We start from the raw sequence: 18861 nt of genomic DNA, 5'->3' as shown, positions 1-18861 counted from the left end.
AACCCGAGTGCCCGAGAACAGATGACTGGTTAAAGAAACTCTGGTACATTTCTACAATGGAATACTATGCAGCTGTTAGAAAAGATGAAGTCATGACTTTGCATATAAGTGGATCAACATGGAAACTATCATGCTAAGTGAAATGAGTCAGAGAGAGAGGGACAGACATAGAAAGATTGCATTCATCTGTTGAATATAAAATAACAGAGTAGGAGACTAACACCCAAGAATAGTTGTATATAATACCAGGAGGTTGACTCCATAGCTTGGAAGTTGGCCTCACATGCTGGGGGAAAGTCATACCAAAAGGAGAAGGGAACACCAAGTAAAATGTGATTGGAGATCCCGAGTGGTAAGGGAAATGCACACTGAAAGTGGACTAGTGACTGAACATGATGGCCACTCAATACCCCTATTGCAGACCACAACACCCAAGAGGAGAGAGAGAGAACAAATTGGAATGCCCTGCCACAGTGGCGGGGTGTGGTGGGGGAGATGGGATTGGGGGGTGGGAGGGTTACTGGGTTCATTGGTGGTGGAGAATGAACACTGTTGGAGGGATGGGCTCCCGAACACTGCATGAGGGAAAAGCAAGCACAAAGAGTTTGAATCTGTAACTGTACCCTCACTGTGACTCACTAATTTAAAAAAATTAAATTTTTTTTTTTAAAAGTCTCTGTCTTTTCTTGACTTTCTGAAGTACTAGGGAAGAAGGTCCTATTAGTACTTACGTTCTGTGGGACACCTAGAAACATTTTATTTGAAGTACCCTGGTACCGGCAAAGGTGCAGTACTTGGTCTCTACTATGCTGGTTATACCCCAGGACTTTGGGGACCATCAAGATACACACAATGGTGATTAGAGGACATAAAGGTCTTTGCTTGAATTTAGATTTCATGAATGCGAGCTATGTGCTAAATCCTTTAAGCTTTTACCTGGCCACCCTCCAAAGCACTTTTATTTTTAGTGCTCATAAGCTTCCTCTTGCTTCAAATATTTATTCATTATCTTCCATATTATTCTATTATATGAGGTTCAAAATTCTTCAAAAATGGAAATTATTTCCTTAGAAACTAGAAATTTATTTCCGAATGTTGGAAATCATTGATGCCATATTTAGTTCAGAGATGATGTTCAATACATCTGGTTGTATAAGTTGAATTGACCTTTATTCCTGATCATTTTACTCATTGTTGGAAAGAGCTACCTCACAAGTGCTTTAGTGTATCATTTGTGTTCATTTATCTTAAAGACACTTCAGAGTGGTGTATTTGAGAACTTTCCCACTACTGTTAAGTTGCATGCCAGCCTTTGCTGGGAAATTCTCTGTCATTTTAATATAGCAAACAATGGTACATTTTTGCATAATATTTAACCCATTCTTTTCTTTTTATCAAAATTATATATAAAAAATGTTATCAGTAGCAGTGCTTCGATGAAAATTTATGCACTAATATAATTTGGAAAATATTAGGCTAAATAAATTTAAAATATTCCAGTTGCTTGAATACATAATCAATAAATGTATAAAGCCATTTTAATATATTAAAGCCAGAAAAATATTTTCTGAAAGTTGTATACTTTTTGCAATAAATTCATCTCTTACAACATTGCATTATATATCACTTAGTATTAATAATATTAAATTATTATCAACTAAATAAATAGGTTTGGAGTAGAATTATTATAAAGGTGAAAGCAAATATATTTTTATATTTGTTCATATATATGTTTATATATAATATATATAGAGAGAGTACGTGCATATATTTATTATTTTGGAATTATTTCTGAAGTGTCCGTAGAATATTACTGAATAAGTGCTTAGGGTTTTCTGCTGAATATGTTCAGGTAGCCATCCAATGCGAGAGATCACACAAAGATGAACCACATGCCAGCCACGTGTTCAGTCTGTTGATTATTCTCTCTGACCCTTGAAAAATTTTTGCTTTTCTTTATGTTTTTGGGGTAACTCTGGAGATACTTAGTGATTGTCCTGAACTACATTCGCGAATTACTCCTGGCAGTGCTCAAGGAATCATGTAAGTTGACAAGGATTCAACCCAGGTAGATTCCCAGGTAAGGAAAATACTAAACCTCCTGTAATATCTCTCTGGATTCCCTTCAAAATGTTTTAATACAAGTTGGGGTTTTTGTGTGTGTGTGTGTATGATTTATTATTTTATTAAAGAAAAACTGTGACAGAGCCAAATTCTGTAATTGTATCGCTCAAGAAAAGAAGCAAACACTGCATTTTGTTGAAATTAACAACTGTATTTATTTTATTATTATTTTTAATTGAATCACAATGAGATACATCACTGTATCACTATCATCCCGTTGTTATCAATTTGCTTGAGGAGGCCCCTGTAACATCTCAATTTGTCCTAGCCTGAGATTTTAGCAGCCTCTCTTTACTCGTCCTTCCCAATAGTGCCACATTGGAGGTTCTTTTAGGATCAGGGGAATGAGACCCATCACTATTACTGTTTTTAGCATATAGAATATGCCACAGGGAGCTTGCCAGACTCTGCCATGTGAGCAGGATACTCTCCGTAGCTTGCCAGGTTCTCTGAGAGGGAGAACTAGACAATAAGAGATGGCGTGGCTTCGAATTCAGCTGCGCACTTCCAGGAAGTTGGTTTTATAGTCTCTGGATCATGGCTGCTGATGGGATTACATGGGTGCCGGCAGGCAGTTTGTGGGTGTGACTGCCTAGATATTGGAAAATGGGGGATCTGGGTGGAAGAGGCCCAATCTCTATCCAAGCAAGCTTGAAGATCTCAGATCCAGGTCCCACACACCTGGGTTCCTTTGCCGGTTCCTTCAAGAGTGGGGCTCATCTGAGCTTGTGGAGAGTGGCCTTGAGTATGGCTGTGGTTGGGTTCCGAGGTCTTTGGCTGCCAGGGCTCTGCTCAGGGAGGGGAGGGAAACTCAACCTGACCCATTCCGAGGGGACCAATGAAGACAGGTGAATAAGATTTCTATAACCAAAAGTAAAGTTATTCTTGAGGATCTCATGAGGGAGGATTCTATCTGATTTTATTTACCCTGAAACTTGCCCAATTTTTCATGCAACATTTATCTGTAGTCTGTATCAAAGGTTCCCAAACTTTCTTAATCTAGTTTCCTTTATCCAGAAACAAATTCACTCAGTGCTTCCCAATAGAAGATATCCATTAATTCCAACACAAGGATACTGTTGGACCCCTGGATTGTTTTAGAGCCCCAAATAGATGATAGCCCTCACTTTGATAAACACTAGTCTATATTTTCTAAGAATTTTAAAAACTAACCATATACAATGCTAGGGTTGCCAAAACAAAGCATCACAAATAGGAGGATTTAAATAACAGAAATTTATTTCCCTAAAATTTAGAATAATTAAAAATGAAGATTTATTATGTTAGCAAGTTTAGTTTTTCTTTTGTTAGGCATTCTATTTGACCTTTCTTTGTCCTCACTGCATCTCCTTGGGAAGAAAGAAACCAGGTGCATTTTATGCACCTGACTTTTCTTTTTTCACAAAGATATCAATCTGATCAAATTAGGCCGATCCTAAGGGGGTCTTTCTAACATAAACACGACTTATATATCCTATGCCGAAGCATAATCAATTTCTGAATTACGATGTCAGCTGTGATATAAATTTTAGAACATGGTGCAGCTCCCAACACTGACTTTATAGTATGTTCGATTTTTATTTTTAGTTGGTTTCCTTCTGTGTTAATCATAAAGTCTTTGCATTGTACATTAGCAATGTAGGCTAGATAATACATATTGCACATTTTTCAGTGTCTATATTATTGTATTTATTTTTATTCATGAAGTTTAGCATCAGAAACTAAGCCTAAAAACTTGTTAAATTTAATAAATTCTAATAAACTTATAAATCAATTAGATAAAACTAGGAAACTTTGACCAGAAGTGGATTGTGTTTCCTTCATTCTAGTTTTTTAATAGTGGTAGACTTTAACATATCAACCAGATAGAGTATCATAATTAAATTAAAACCCTAAATGAAGAATTAAAGAACTGGTACTAATAGATTAATTCAAGGCTCATATCCCCCAAAATCTAATAGACAATAGTGAGAGACTTAACACCCCACATTCAATAATATATAAAGAAATAAAGCATAGTTCAGAGATAGTAGAGTTTTTTTACTTTGCCCTGACTTGGCCCATCCCAGTTTAATTTCTGGAACTGAATATGTTCCCATCCCACCCCAAAGATTGCCAGAAGTGTTCCCTGAGAACAGTGTCAGAATATAGCATCAAAAATAAGCCCTGAGCTGTACAAGGTGTGATCCAAACCATCCCGCCTACAAAAAGAAAGAATCAAAGCAAAATAATTTGAAAATCAATTCCAAATTAACCCTTGGATTCAGATCTCAAAACAACTGAAAACGGAATAATTGTCTGTAAAAAACTAAAGAACGCCAAGGGGCGAGTGCACTCATGGGCTCTCCGGGCGGCTCTGTCTCACCACCCGCGTTCAGTGCTCTGGAACCGCAGTGTGTGGACTGGATCGGGACGGCCAGTGGTCAAGGACAGGCGAAGGAAGAATGAGGACCAAGCTGGTTGCTGATTAGTTACCGTTTATTCAATCTTCAATCTTTCTCATCTCCTGCACTCCCAGCTCCGGCCTCTCTCTGGATCTACTGCTCAACTGCTGCTTCTCTCTGGCTTCTCTCTCTCCTCCTACTTGTCTCTCCCACCTTGCCCTCTAGGCTACAACCAGCCAGGTAGCCAAATCAACATAAGAAAGCCCTTCCTGAGGGCAGGGCACTCCAAAGCCCTTCCTCACTCTTAAGGTTTTTTTTTTTTCCTTAGTCCAGGAACTTATTAACATCTTAATACTAGTTATTTTTGTATGGACATAGCAAGGGATACATTGAGGCTTGCAAGGCAGCTCTCCTGGCAACATCTTGCCACAGGCTCAGACCACAGCACTCAGGCCAGATTAATCATTCCTCACCCTAGCAGGCTCCAAATCTAGTATCACTGTTTGGATCATGACAGCATTTGTCCATGATCAAGCTCTTAATTTATAGTTAAGCATTAGGCACTTTGGCCAGGCCCATCTCTATGCCAGGGTAGCACACAACTCACCGCTTGCCCTGGGTCCTTCTTGTCCCACGTCGGGACCGTGCTTTGGGGGTGGTAGGAAGTAAGGGCAGCTGAGGCTTAGGTCAAGAGAACAGATGCCCTGGAGGAAAATATCATGTAGAGTCAAATGACTTACAAAAGCATAACATTTGTTAAGTCTTCCTGTGTCCATACAAAAAGGACTTGCTCTGAATAAACTATGCAAAGGACTCAAGGAGAAGAGAAAAACATTATTTACAAGTCAACAGAACACTAAGAAAGAAGCTACAAATAAACACAGAGGAATAGGAGCACTGTAACGGGAGAAACCCAATAAACCTAAACTACTGCGGCTATGTTATCCTACAATTGTGGGCCTAAAGGACTCAAATACTGATGGAAGGATTTGGGCACTTTACTGATTTGCACAGTGTGATAACTTACTTTTAAAGAAGTGAGAAAATGCATATACAATGACGTAAATAAATAAATTACGCCAGCTCAATTAGAAACAATAATAACATTTAAACAAAGACTACAAACAAAAAATAAATTGGTATTCCTCAGAGAATCAGGAGTACAACATTATGTATTCATTTCTGAAATAACAATCAACATTTATGTTCTGTTTGATAGATTGTTATTTTTAGCCTCAACCCCCAAATTTTGGAATGGTAACTAAAAGCTAATTCATAAGTTGTCTATTTTCACCAGATGTACATGTCAATGCGAATCAGATAATTTCATTCTACTTGATAAATGACTTAAATTACATTCATTAGGATTAAAACTACATTTGATTGTACTTTCACCACCCATATTTTAGATTAGTAAGAGTATCTTAAAAACATATTGCATCTGAAGTATGCATTCTATACAAATAGAGAGTAAGCATCCAATAGATCCAATAAACGATGGGTTAAGTTTTCACTTAGATATAGTCAATGAATAGCATATATAGTGTGGATCAAATATTTATGTATGTAAAGCTCAAAAGCTGCCAAGTAAATCATTTACAGTTTTATGATTTCATATTTATAGGAAACCATCATACAAATTAGAAACATGTTTAAATTCTGTCAATAATATCATTTATTTTAAACTCACTGAAATAGCATTTTGTGAGCTTCACACTTTTGCTATTGTGAGGGTTTTCCTCTCATTCACACTGAAAATCGAGTCAAATCTTTTTACAATTTCCCTAACATACTATATTGCCTTCATGGAGAAATTTCCAGTTCTGCTTTAAGTCATTCATTATAACTTTTTATTGCTCTTGACAGTGTGAGCTCACAATTAATTGGGAGTCAAATTAAAGGCCTCTGATGAAATTAATCAAACTGCTTCAAATATAACATTCCCTTGTTGGAACATTGTTAAAAATAAGCTTAAGCCACTCAGAAAAAGTAGCATTTTTAGGCATATCTAAAATTTACTGTCTAATGCTATATGAAGATAATGTACTTTTCAACAAACTTGATCGCAAAAGAAACGCTATTTTGGATCTTCTTTATTACATAACTTTTGCTAAAAAAGGCACATTTTACTTTATATTTGTCCCATATTCCAGTGAAAAGTAAAAGAAATGCATCATAACCTATCAATTTCAGGAATGGAAAGTACAGTTTATAAAAATGTTCCCGAATTTGGATTTCCATGAAATATCTTTATATAATCAAAACTATATACTCTCATAGAAACCAAATATTATTAACTTAATTTAATACCCTTTAGAATTTGGTAGAGTCTGGTCTATATTTACCCAATTTTCTTGGAGGCTGCTAAATCATAAACAAAAATATCTTGTTTGTTTTTATGAAATAAACAATGTAAAACATTCAACTGAATTATTCCTTTAGTAAATTTTTTTATAAAATAAATTCATAACAGTGACAGTGAAGTTTGTTCTTACTTGAAATCTATGGATAAAACATGACAATTAATTTTTGCATTTAATCTTATTGAACACATTACCATGACTATTACTACATACTTAGATATTTATTATTCCTATATGAATCTGGATAATTCAATACAATGCACTATTTGATTAATCAATTATATCTCTATGGAAATTGATACTTAACACAAATATTAAAAAAATAAGATACAAGAGTATTTAATCTATCGGTTAAAATAGTTGATGTTTTCATACATATTGTCGAGTCATATTCTAAATGCATAACTGTATCTGAGAAAATAGAGTATCATTTCCGCTTTGCCATGCTTTTTTTTCTGTTAGATTTTTTTAATTATTTATTTTTTAATTAATGAATCACTGTGAGGGTACAGTTACAGACTTACACATTTTCATACTTACACATTACAGACTTACACATTTTCATACTTCTGTTTCCCTCATACAGTGTTCAAGGACCCATCCTACCACCAGTGCCCATTCTCCAGCACAAATAAACCCACAATCCCTCCCACAAACCAATCCCATCTCCTCCCACCCCACCCTGCTTCTCTGCCAGGGCATTCCCTTTTGTTCTGTCTATCCAATTGGATCTTGTGGTTTGCTATAGGGGTATTAAGTGGTCATTGTGTTCATCTCTAGTCTACTTTCAGCAAAAATCTTTCCTGCGAGTGATCTCCAACCACATTTTACTTGGTGTTCCCTTCTCTATCTGAGTTGCCTTTTCACCCAGCATGTGAGGCCAGCTTCCAAGCCATGGATCCAACTTCCTGGTACTTATTTCTACTATTCTTGGGTGTTAGTCTCCTACTCTGTTATTTTATATTCCACAGATGAGTGCAATGTTTTTATGTCTGTCCCTCTCTTTCTGACTCATTTCACTTAGCATGATAGTTTCCATGTTGATCCACTTATATGAAAAGTTCAGGACTTCATCTTTTCTAACAATAGCATAGTACTCCATTATGTAGATATACCATAAGTTTCTTTAGCCCATCATCTGTCCTCGGGCACTCGGTTTTTTTTCCAGGTTCTGGCTATTGTAAACGGTGCTGCAATGAACATATAAGTGCAGATATCATTTCGACTATACTTTTTTGCTTCTCTGGGGTATATTCTCATCAGTGGTATTGCTGGGTCAAATGGGAGCTCAATTTCTAATTTTTTGAGAAGCGTCCATATTGTTTTCCAAAAGGGCTGAACTAGTTGGCATTCCCACCAGCAGTGTAGAAGGGTCCCTTTCTCCCCACATCCTCTCCAACAGCGGTTGCTTTTGTTATTTTGGATGTGTGCCAGTCTCTGTGGTGTGAGATGGTATCTCATGATTGTTTTGATCTGCATCTCCCTAATGATTAGTGATGTAGAGCACTTTTTAATGTGCTTTTTGGCCATTCGTATCTCTTCCTTGGGAAAGTTTCTGTTCATTTCTTTGCCCCATTTTCCAATGGGGTTGGACGTTTCCTTCTTGTAGAGTTCGACCAGTGCCTTATATACACTTGATATCGACCCCTTATCTGACGGATATAGGATGAATATCCTTTCCCATTCTGTAGATTGTCTTTGTATTCTGGTCACTGTATCTTTTGCGGTGCAGAAGCTTTTTAGTTTAATGTAGTCCCATTTGTTTATCTCGGTTTTCACTTCGTTGATCAGTTGCTTGTCATCTTTGAAGATACCTTTAGCTTCAATATCGTGGAGGGTTTTGCCAACTTTGTCTCCTATGTACCTTATGGTTTCCGGTCTGATGTTGAGGTCTTTAATCCATTTTGATCTGACTTCTGTGCATAGTGTCAGGTCAGGTCTAAGCCCATTCTTTTGCATGTGGTGCTCCAGTTGTGCAAGCACCATTTGTTAAAGAGGCTTTCCTTGCTCTACTTCACATTTCTTGCTCACTTATCAAAGATTAGATGATCAAACATTTGGGTTTGTGTGTAGGAATATTCCACCCTGTTCCATTGGTCTGCGGCTCAACCTTTGTTCCAATACCATGCTGTTTTAATTGTTACCGCTTTGTAGAAAAGTTTAATGTTGTTAAGAGTGATGCCTCCCATTGTCTTTTTCCCAATAATTGTTTTAGCAATCCGTGGGCATTTGTTGTTCCATATAAATTTCAGAATTTATTGATCCATTTATTTGAAGAATGTCATGGGTATCCTTATAGGGATCGCGTTGAATCTCTATAATGCTTTGGGGAGTATTGCCATTTTGACAATGTTGATTATCCCTATCAGCAGGATATATGTTTCCATTTCCTCATGTCCTCTTTTACTTCATGGAGTAGCGCTTTATAATTTTTTTGTAGAGGTCTTTACTTCCTTTGTTAAGATGATTCCAAGGTACTTGATTTTCTGGGGCATGATTGTGAATGGGATTTCTTTTTTCATGCCCCTTTCCTCCGTCTCATTGTTTGCATATAGGAAGGTCAGGGATTTTTGGGTATTGTTTTTATAGCCTACAACTTTACTGTACAAGTCTATTGTTTTCATGAGTTTCTTAGTAGAGGCTTTAGACTTCTCTAGATATAGTATCATATTGTCTGTGAATAGTGAGAGTTTGATTTCTTCCTTTCCTATCTGGATGCCCTTAACATCTGTTTCTTGCCTAAGAACTATAGAACTTCCAGTACTATATTGAACAGAGTGGTGAAAGTGGGCATCCTTGTCTTGTCCCTGATATTAGAGGAAAGGCCCTTAGTTTTTCCCCATTGAATATAATATTTGCTGTAGGATTGTGGTAGATGGGCTTTGACTATATTGAGGAAAGTTCTTCCAAAACCCATTTGTTGAGGGGTTTTCATCATGAACGGATGTTGGATCTTGTCAAATGCTTTCTCTGCATCTATTGATATGATCATATAGGTTTTATCATTACTTTTGTTGATATGATGGATTATGTTGATTGATTTCCAAATGTTAAACCATCCTTGTATCCCAGGGATGAATCCCACTTGGTCATGGTGTAAGATCTTTTTGATAAGTTGTTGGATTCTATTCGCTAATATTTTGTTCAGGATCTTCCCATTGGTGTTCATCAGGGATATTTGTCTATAATTTTCTTTGTTAGTGGTGTCTTTGTTTGCTTATGGTATTAGGGATATATGTGCTTCATAGAAACTGTTTGGGAGAGCTCCTGTTTTTTTTCAAATTCATGGAAAGCTTGAGGAGAACTGGCAACAGGTCTTCTTTAAATGTTTGGAAGAATTTCCCAGTGAATCCATCTTGACCTGGGCTTTTGTTTTGGGGGAGACTTTTGTTTACAGTTTCAATTTCCTTGATAGTAATGGGTCTACTCAGGTATTTCAAGTCTTCTTGATTCAGTATTGGGAGATTGTAGGAATGAAGAAATTCATCCATTTCTTTTAGGTTCTTTTGTTTCGTGGCATAAAGACTTTCAAAGTAATCTCTGATGATCTCTAAAATTTCTTTGGAATATCTTTCTGTTGTGATGTCCCCCTTTTCATTGCTGATTCAGTTTATTAGGGTTCTTTCTCTCTCTTTCTTTGTGAGTCTTGCTAGTGGTTTATCAATCTTTTTTATATTCTCAAAGAACCAGCTCTTGGTTTCATTGATCTTTGGGATTGTTTTCGGGGTTTCCATGTCGTTAATTTCTGCTCTAATTTTTATTATTTCTTTCCTTTGGTGTGGTTTGGGTTCCTTTTTCTGGTCCTTTTCTAAGGCCTTGAGCTGGTATAGTCAAGCTATTTATGTAGGCCCTTTCTTCCTTCCTAAGGAATGCTTGCAGAGCTATAAATTTTCCCCTTAACACAGCTTTAGCTGTGTCCCATGGTTTTGGTAGCTGATGTCTTCATTCTCATTTGTTTCGACGTATCTCTTGATTTCTTCCTTGATTTCCTTTGTGACCCACTTATTGTTCAACACTGAGCTGTTTTATTTCCAGGTGTTTGCTTTGATTCTCTGTGTCTGTTTGTGCTTTGCTTCTATCTTCACTGCATCATGGCCAGAGAATATAGTTGATACAATTTCTATTTTTCCAATTCTATTGAGGTATGTTTTGTGGCCCAATACATCATCTATTTTGGAAAATGTTCCGTGTGCACTGGAAAAGAATGTGTATTCTTTCTTTTTGGATTGTAAAGCCCTGTATAGGTCTATTAGGCCTCTCATCTATTTCTTCCTTCAGAGTCAGTGTTTCCTTGCTGAGTTTTATTCTTGTCGATCTATCCAGAGGTTATAAGGCGGTGTTGAAGTCTAAGTCTACTATTGTGCTGCTAGCAATGTCCTCCTTAAAGTCTGTTAGGAGTTGTTTTAAGAATTTAGCCCATCGTTCACTAGGTGCATATATGCTTAAGAGTGTGATTTCTTCCTGTTGTACATATCTCTTGATAAATAGAAAGTGACCTTTGCTGTCCCTTCTTATTTTTTTCAATCTAAAATCTATGTTGTCAGATACTAGTATGGGCACCCCAGCTTTTTTGGGGGAGTTGTTTGCTTGCAGGATTGTTTTCTATCCTTTGACTTTGAGTCTGTGTTTGCTCTTATTGTACAGGTGTGTTTCTTGTAGGCATCAGAGTGTTGGGTTTTGTTTCCGAATTCATTTTGCCAATCTGTGTCTTTTATTTGGTGCATTTAGGCCATTGACATTGAGAGAGATTATTATCATGGGGTTTTGTGTCATCTTTCTGTGGGGTTTGTTGTTCTTGTAGGGTTTTTCCTTGTTTTACAGTAGCCCCTTTAGTCCTTCTTTTAAGATTGGTTTTGTGTCTGTGAAGTTCCTGAGCTGTTATTTATCTGTGAAGTAGTGTGTTTCCTTCAAGTTTGAGTGAGAGGTTAGCCGGATAAAGTATTCTTGGTGAGGTGTTCATTTCATTGAGTTTTTTCACTATGTCCCACCACTGTCTTCAGGCTTGGAGGGTTTCTAATAGATCTGCTGTAAATATAAGGGGTGCTCCTTTGAATGTGATTTCATTCTTTGATTTTGCTGCTGGCAGAATTGTATCTCTATCCACAGCATCCGTTATTCTGGCTATGATATAAGCCTTCGAGTCTTTTTATCTGTGTCTCTTTTTGCTGGTGCTCTTCGGGTTCTTTGGATTTGGATGCCTGCCTTCTCCAGCTCTCAGAATTTCTTAGCAATGATGTCTTTAACTGTGTTTTTTTTTTTCATTTGGGTTATTTCCCTGTGCTTCTGGTATTCCAATGATTCTTATGTTGTTCCTCTTGAAGTCATCCCCAAGGATTCTGATTCGTTCTATAGCCACTTTGAGGTCTTTTGCCATTATTTGTTTTTGTCTGTAAGTTTTCTGCACCTCATCTTCAACCTCACTGGTTCTGTCTTCGGCTGTAGTCATTCTGCTATTTTGGGCACCTACTGAGATTTTTAATTCATCTATCAATTCCTTTATTTCTGTGACTTCTGTTCATAGCTTTGAAATTTCTGGTTTCATTTGTTCCTGCATTTTTTCGGTGGACCGTTCCAATGCTTCATTCATATCCTCCCTTAATTTATTGGATGTCTGTTCCATGGTTGCTTTGAGAGTATGTCGAACCTCTTCAAGATTTCCTCTCTGAATTCTTTGTCTGAGAGGTCCTATATGTGGATAACTCCTGTTGAGGCTTCCAGAATCTTTTCTTCATCCTCTCTTTGTGGAGGGGACTTCCGCTGTTTCTTTATACTGTTATGGAAGTATAGAGTTGGAACCTTGTAGTTATCTATCCCTATTTCCTTTCACTGCAGAAGGGATTCTGGATGACCTAAATTGATGATGATACCCTTGTTCCTATTCTAGGATACTTCCTTACTCTCAGGTGCACCTCCTGTTTTATGTGGGGCCTCTCATGAAGGCTTAAGGCTATGCTCTCTTTTTGAAGGGTTTGTGCAGCTTAAAATAACTCTAGCGGCCCAGCCAGGAGGCCATGCCCCCTTTTAAAGCCACGCCCCCTGAAATACAGGCCAACACCCCAATAACCTTTTGGGATGTGGTGGGGCACGTGTTCACACACCTATCTGGGAAGAGGTGGGCCTTGGGCAGCCGGCAGGGACGCTGGATGCCAGGGCGGGGTGATCGGTGGGCAGGTCCAGCGGCAAAAAGGTCCAAGTGGGCAGGTGCTGGGCACGATCACACACCTGCCCAGGGAGAGGTGGAAATGGGCAACAGGCAGGGACCTCCTGTTAGATTTTTCTTAATTCTAAACAAATGTTATATATCTTGGCTTACATCAGTTCTCAATTATGTTCATGCTACTTCCTTAAATAGTAGAACAAATCACAAGAATAAAAGAACAACAAGGAAATTCTTGTTACTGAGAAGTAGCTGCTGTTAATGGTCCGTGGATTGCATAGAAAGGAGCATATATAATAGAACCAATAATGAACACTTACTTGTAAGGAATAAAAAGTATGCTTTCTTCACTGGAAAAGCACAAGAGTTGAATAAAGGAACAACGTTTCAGTGTGCATCTTTTAGAGCAAGAAGGAATAATGCATTCTGCTTCTTGGGGAAGGAGAAGGAGAGAATGGCCCTATTTATTTATTTAGAATCAGGAAGATAGCCTTTCCTGGGGTTGGATTTAGAATTCAAGCCCATAAATTCCTTAGAAGACATCAAAAGCAATATAATAGCTGTGAGATAAAAGAATGAAGTATATAAAATGCATTTAGTCATAAATTACTCTCCTTGACATGATTGCTTTTACATTGTGACTGTTTATGTTCAAGAATAAAATTTCAATGAGAGGAAAAATATCACACACGAGTCAAATTCCTATCAAAATAAAATAAAGTTATCAAAGGCAAGAGATCCCTCCAAGAAGGCAAAGTCACATTTTAGTTAAATTAAAAAAAAATGATCTTGAACCTCAGAAAAGAATTTGGCAGAGGGCCATGTGCACTGAAACTGCAAACAATGTTGTTGTAAAGGTAAAACTTAGAAGTTAGGGGCAGCAAGGCACGCAGGAAGGCATGAGGTTTCTCACAAGTCCTTGGACACAGGCTTTTGTTTTATTTTTTTAAATAGTTTTTAATGACTCACCATGAGATACAGAGACACAAAGCTGTTCTTGGTCAGGTTCAGTCATACAGAGTTCTAAAACCCATCTCTTCACTAATGTCCATAGTTTCCCTCCCCTCTTCCTCCTCCCCCAGCTGGGCAGGCACTTAAGTTCTTTCCTTATCTTTCCTCTCTATCTCTCTTTCTCTTTCTCTTTCTCTTTCTCTTTCTCTTTCTCTTTCTCTTTCTCTTTCTCTTTCTCTTTCTCTTTCTCTTTCTCTCTCTCACTTTCTCTCTCTCCCTCTCTCTATCACTGTCTCTGTCTCCCTGTATATCTCTCTTTCTCTCCCCTTTTGGACTTTATGGTTTGCAATACAGATACTAAAAGGTCATCATGTTTTATATATTTACCTATTTTTGCATGCAGTTCTTATCCAGAGTGATCATTTCCAACTATCTTGTTGTAGTGTTTCTTTCTCTATCCCAATTGCTCCCTCCCCCAGCACTTGAGGCAAGCGTCCAATCACGGACTTATTCTCCTGATTCTCCTGGAAGGAAATTGCCTGCCATGAAGACAGGCTGTGGGGAGAGTGGCTGGAGGGAAACTAGAGACATTGGTGGAAAATGTACACTGATAGAGGGATGGGTGTTAGAACACTGTGTGACTGAAGCCGGGCTATGAACAGCTTTGCGATTATATCTCACAGTGATTCAATGAAAATAAAATAAAATAAAATGAAATATATTTTTAAAAAGAGGTGTAAGCATTCATTGCTTATTTTTGTCTTTATTTTTGTTTGGGGGCCACATAGAATGGAGCTCATGGTCTATTCCTGGCTCTGAGCTCAGGAATCACTTCTCAGGACTCAGAGGACAATGTGGGGTGCCAGGGATCCAACTACCGACCTTATTCATCAATTTCATTTCCACTTGGTACATGCAGGGCTTTCTGAGAACATCAACAGTGGCAAACTAGTGCTGGTTTATGCAGTGATAGGAGAAAAAATTGGGGGAGGCATCCCTTAAAAACAAAAGGTCTTTGTGCTAGAAACAGAATACAAATTTGAGTAGGTATTAGAATGATTATATAAGATATTTCAAACTTTATGGGTTGAGATACATGACAAAAGCACAAGATACATCAAAATGATGTGGAATAAAATGATAATTCTATACTGAAGAAAGGAGTCAAAATGATGAAAATGAATCACTAACATTTGATTGATTGATTTTCTGTGGGTATCTTCATTTTTCCTGAATTTGACATCTCATTAGATTTCAAGGATCTTTTAAAAATTCTAAGTTTCTAAAACAAAAAGTGATGTATCACTTTGAAGCAGGAAGTAACATGTTTAAGTCTATTATGAAATATTCATCATTTTCATGCATTTCTAAAATATCCCACTCTGGAATAAAATTGAGAGTAAGGAAGGTGAATCTACCAAGGTATTTTGAATCAGAAATAAAGAGAAGCCCATCTCTCTTTACACTATAAATCTCTGAAGCCCAAGCCCATCTACATTCAGAACCTTACAAAGTCCACTCATAAAAAAAGCCAACTGGACTGGGAAACCGTAGTAGTTTGGGTCATTGTCTGACATGTGCTTCCTCTGGGTTTGTGTCCCAGCCTGACGTTGCTGCAGGGGAGGCAGATGAGGTGGTGGTGGGTCTCTGTGTGAGTCTCAGGTTCCTCAATATTTTCAAGAATGAAATATTGAGTAATAAAGATGCTCAGACTTCTTTGTAACTTTCCACATGGTGATTCAATAAAAAGATTAAAAAAAAAGAATGTGTAAAAGTTTGATAGTAGACAAGAAATGAAAAAAAAGCTCCCAGTTTAGAAAATTAAAGATAAACAAACAAATAAAACAAAAAAAGATGCTCAGACTCAGAGGTGGACAGTAGAAACAGTTATTGGAAAGTAGAAGAGAAAAAAAACAACAAACTCCCCAGTTTAGGAGGAACTTAATATAGGATTAAGCTAAGATAATGGAGTTTAGTGTAGACTTTTTTACAGGGTCCTCTCATTCTTTATTGCTTAGCAAGTGTTTACAAAAAATGCTAGAAAAATCACAAGGACGTCTAGCTAGCTAAATGTCTAAATCTAGATGTCTAAATCTCTCCAGGTATTCTTGACCATTATTTTAGTCTCTCTGTCGACCTAGGCTCCAGGACAGAGTTTTATGGTCCTAGAAATCCCTATGACTGCTGGGGTAGGACTTTGGTAATGAAACGACTGCAAGGTCAGTGGGGAAAGTGGCAAGTGGAAACTGTGACTTCCTTATTCACTGGTAAGGGAAAACAAATCTTTCAGTTCTAATTGTTAATTATCTTAGTTTTCCCTTAAGTCTAGACTCCAGGGCAGAGTTTTATGTTCCTGGAAAGTCCTGGAGGAAAGCTAAATCTTGGGGGTGGAATGGGTGTCAAATTGATGGGAAGAGATAAAAAGTTTGAAGAGAGAAAACTGGCCTTCTCTCTCACTGAAAAGGGGAAACTGAGGCTTCCTCTTTCAACATCTCTCCAGGTTTGCCCTCAGAGAACAGCAGCATCACTGGGATGACACAGGAACTCCCAGAACTACAGAACCAGAGCAGCATATCATGTTTAGTTTCAGGTAGTGAATTGTCAGTCAATGGTTGACTGAGAATTACTGGTTCACTGAGAATTACTCCAGACCTCCTGAGAACATATTGGGAGACTCTCCTCCCCAACAAAGAAAAGAAAAAGCAAAAGCTGGATTTGCACAATTGCTGTGAGAACCTTACCAATGTATACCTATTTAACATATGATGAATTATTGTCTCTTAATTTGTATGTCCTCTTTAAATATTTTGTACTTCAGGCAAAGATATGAAAGTTTAAAATATATATATATACATATATATATAGATATAACTTATTCACCCAATATTTGGGAATTGTTATCTCCCAAAATATACTTTTCTCTCTTTAATCATTATTTAAATGATAATTTCTCTTTTGTTAAGAATAATCTGCCCGTCACAATGGCTTTTAAAACCAGAGTTTACATTGGGGTTTGGAGAAGCAGCGAATCAGAATTCCACCTCTGCTCAATTACTCCTCCAGGGAACTCAAAACATTAAATCCTGAAAAAAAATTCTCTTATTTTCAACAATCATAATTCAGCAATCTTTTACTTTTACTAACATTACATATTTACTAAGAACAATATACTGAAACAGTGTGAGAATTTTATTTTCATCCAAGATATGCTAGAAAAATAACTACTAACTAACTACTTTATCACCATAAAACTTCACCTTAGACTAATCAATTTGATTTTCACATAAAGTTGATCTGGTGAAGTTTGAGAGTGAAAAACAATGCGGCGTGCTGAGGCCTGGGGATGTTCCAGCTCCTCTGGTTCATGATTCCTTCGTCTCTCCCAAAGGATTGTACAGATAACACAAAATACTTAGCATGTATTTAAAAAATGTATAGGAGGCAAGCAAAGAAAACTAGCACTTAGCTGGATGCTTTTCAGCAGCCAGTGATTCTTTAAAGTGATTCTTTAAAGTGAAAAGTTTATATTTACAGAAGAAAAGAAAGTGATGGTCCCAAAAGTACAGGGAAGGGCGGTCTGAAGAGGAACACCAACCCTATCTTCATGTTCCCTATTTTTCTGGTTTTGATGTAGGTACAGCTGGTCTCACTGATCATTAATGATGCCAAGTTCTTCAGTATTTTCAAGAATGAAAATACTTAAAATAATTACTATAGACTCAAAGTTTATAAAGCACACACGAGTTTGTTGTTAAGGAGAGAAATAGAGATGAGATTCCTGCATGGAAGGGGCATCCCAAAGAGAAAGCCATGGACGGTGTGCTTAGGGGTAATATAGCATTAAAATAAGTGTTCTCCCTCTCCCCTGCCCCTTCCGCATGGGGAAGCTAACAGGGATCTGTCTTCACATCTTGGCACTTTTTCTGTTTTTCCTAGATATTTTGCTAGGTTAAGTTGCCCTCAGCAAAGACTTGGGAATGTTGCCAACATCCTGGAAGTTCACAATCTGGCCTTGAGTAAAAAGTTAATATTACAGGACTTTATAGGGATGTCAAGAGCATGGTTCACATATACAATGCAAAAAAAAAAAGGATGTATGGTACCAATTAGAACAGAAATTGAGAGAAATCCTCTCTTGGAAAGTGGAAAGTCGAAAACTAAATGTTTAGTATTGTAAGGAAGGGTTTTGTACATAAATAATACTAAATACATTTGATTTTTTAAAGTTGAATTGACCTTCTTTCCTGACAATTTGAACTCATTGTAGAAGAGGTCTTTAGTCTGTTTGGGTGTAGGTAAAAACACAAAGAGAAAGAGAAAGCTTGAAAGAACCACACTGGAGAGTTTTCCTAGTATATTCTGTCTTCTCTGATCCCCTGCCATTCAAAGATATTTAATAAATATAGATATGCCCCAAAGGACCCAGCCCCAGCAGCAGAAAAACCTCCAGAACTGAATTGTAACACTGTTCATGGTCACTCTCTATATGCGCGGGCTGAGCCTCGTGAGAGAACCTCCAGGAAACCCAGTTATGCAGGACTTAGTGACTGAGAACTCTGGGTTCAATAGGACTGGAAACAGAGATCCTCTACCCATATTCTCCATCCCTAACAACTCAACAGTCACATCTATAAGTGACCCCTGGCTGGCACCAGATAATCTTATCATTGGCCACCATCCAGATCACACATCCTTCACTCCTGGGATCATAACATGATGCTTGCCATAACCATGCCGCTGGACCCCGCACCAGGCTGTTTCACTCAGGGTGACCCAGAGTGGTATGGATGAGACCCCTCCCTGCCCCAAGAGACACAGCCCCAGCCTCTGAAAACCTCCAGAACCTGACCTTTTCCTAGACTCCATGTCTGTGTGTGTGTGG

The sequence above is a fragment of the Sorex araneus genome, chromosome 2 (assembly GCF_027595985.1).
Source record: "Sorex araneus isolate mSorAra2 chromosome 2, mSorAra2.pri, whole genome shotgun sequence".
In the NCBI taxonomy this organism is placed as follows: Eukaryota; Metazoa; Chordata; class Mammalia; order Eulipotyphla; family Soricidae; genus Sorex; species Sorex araneus.
Note: the sequence above shows the minus strand (reverse complement) of the source record.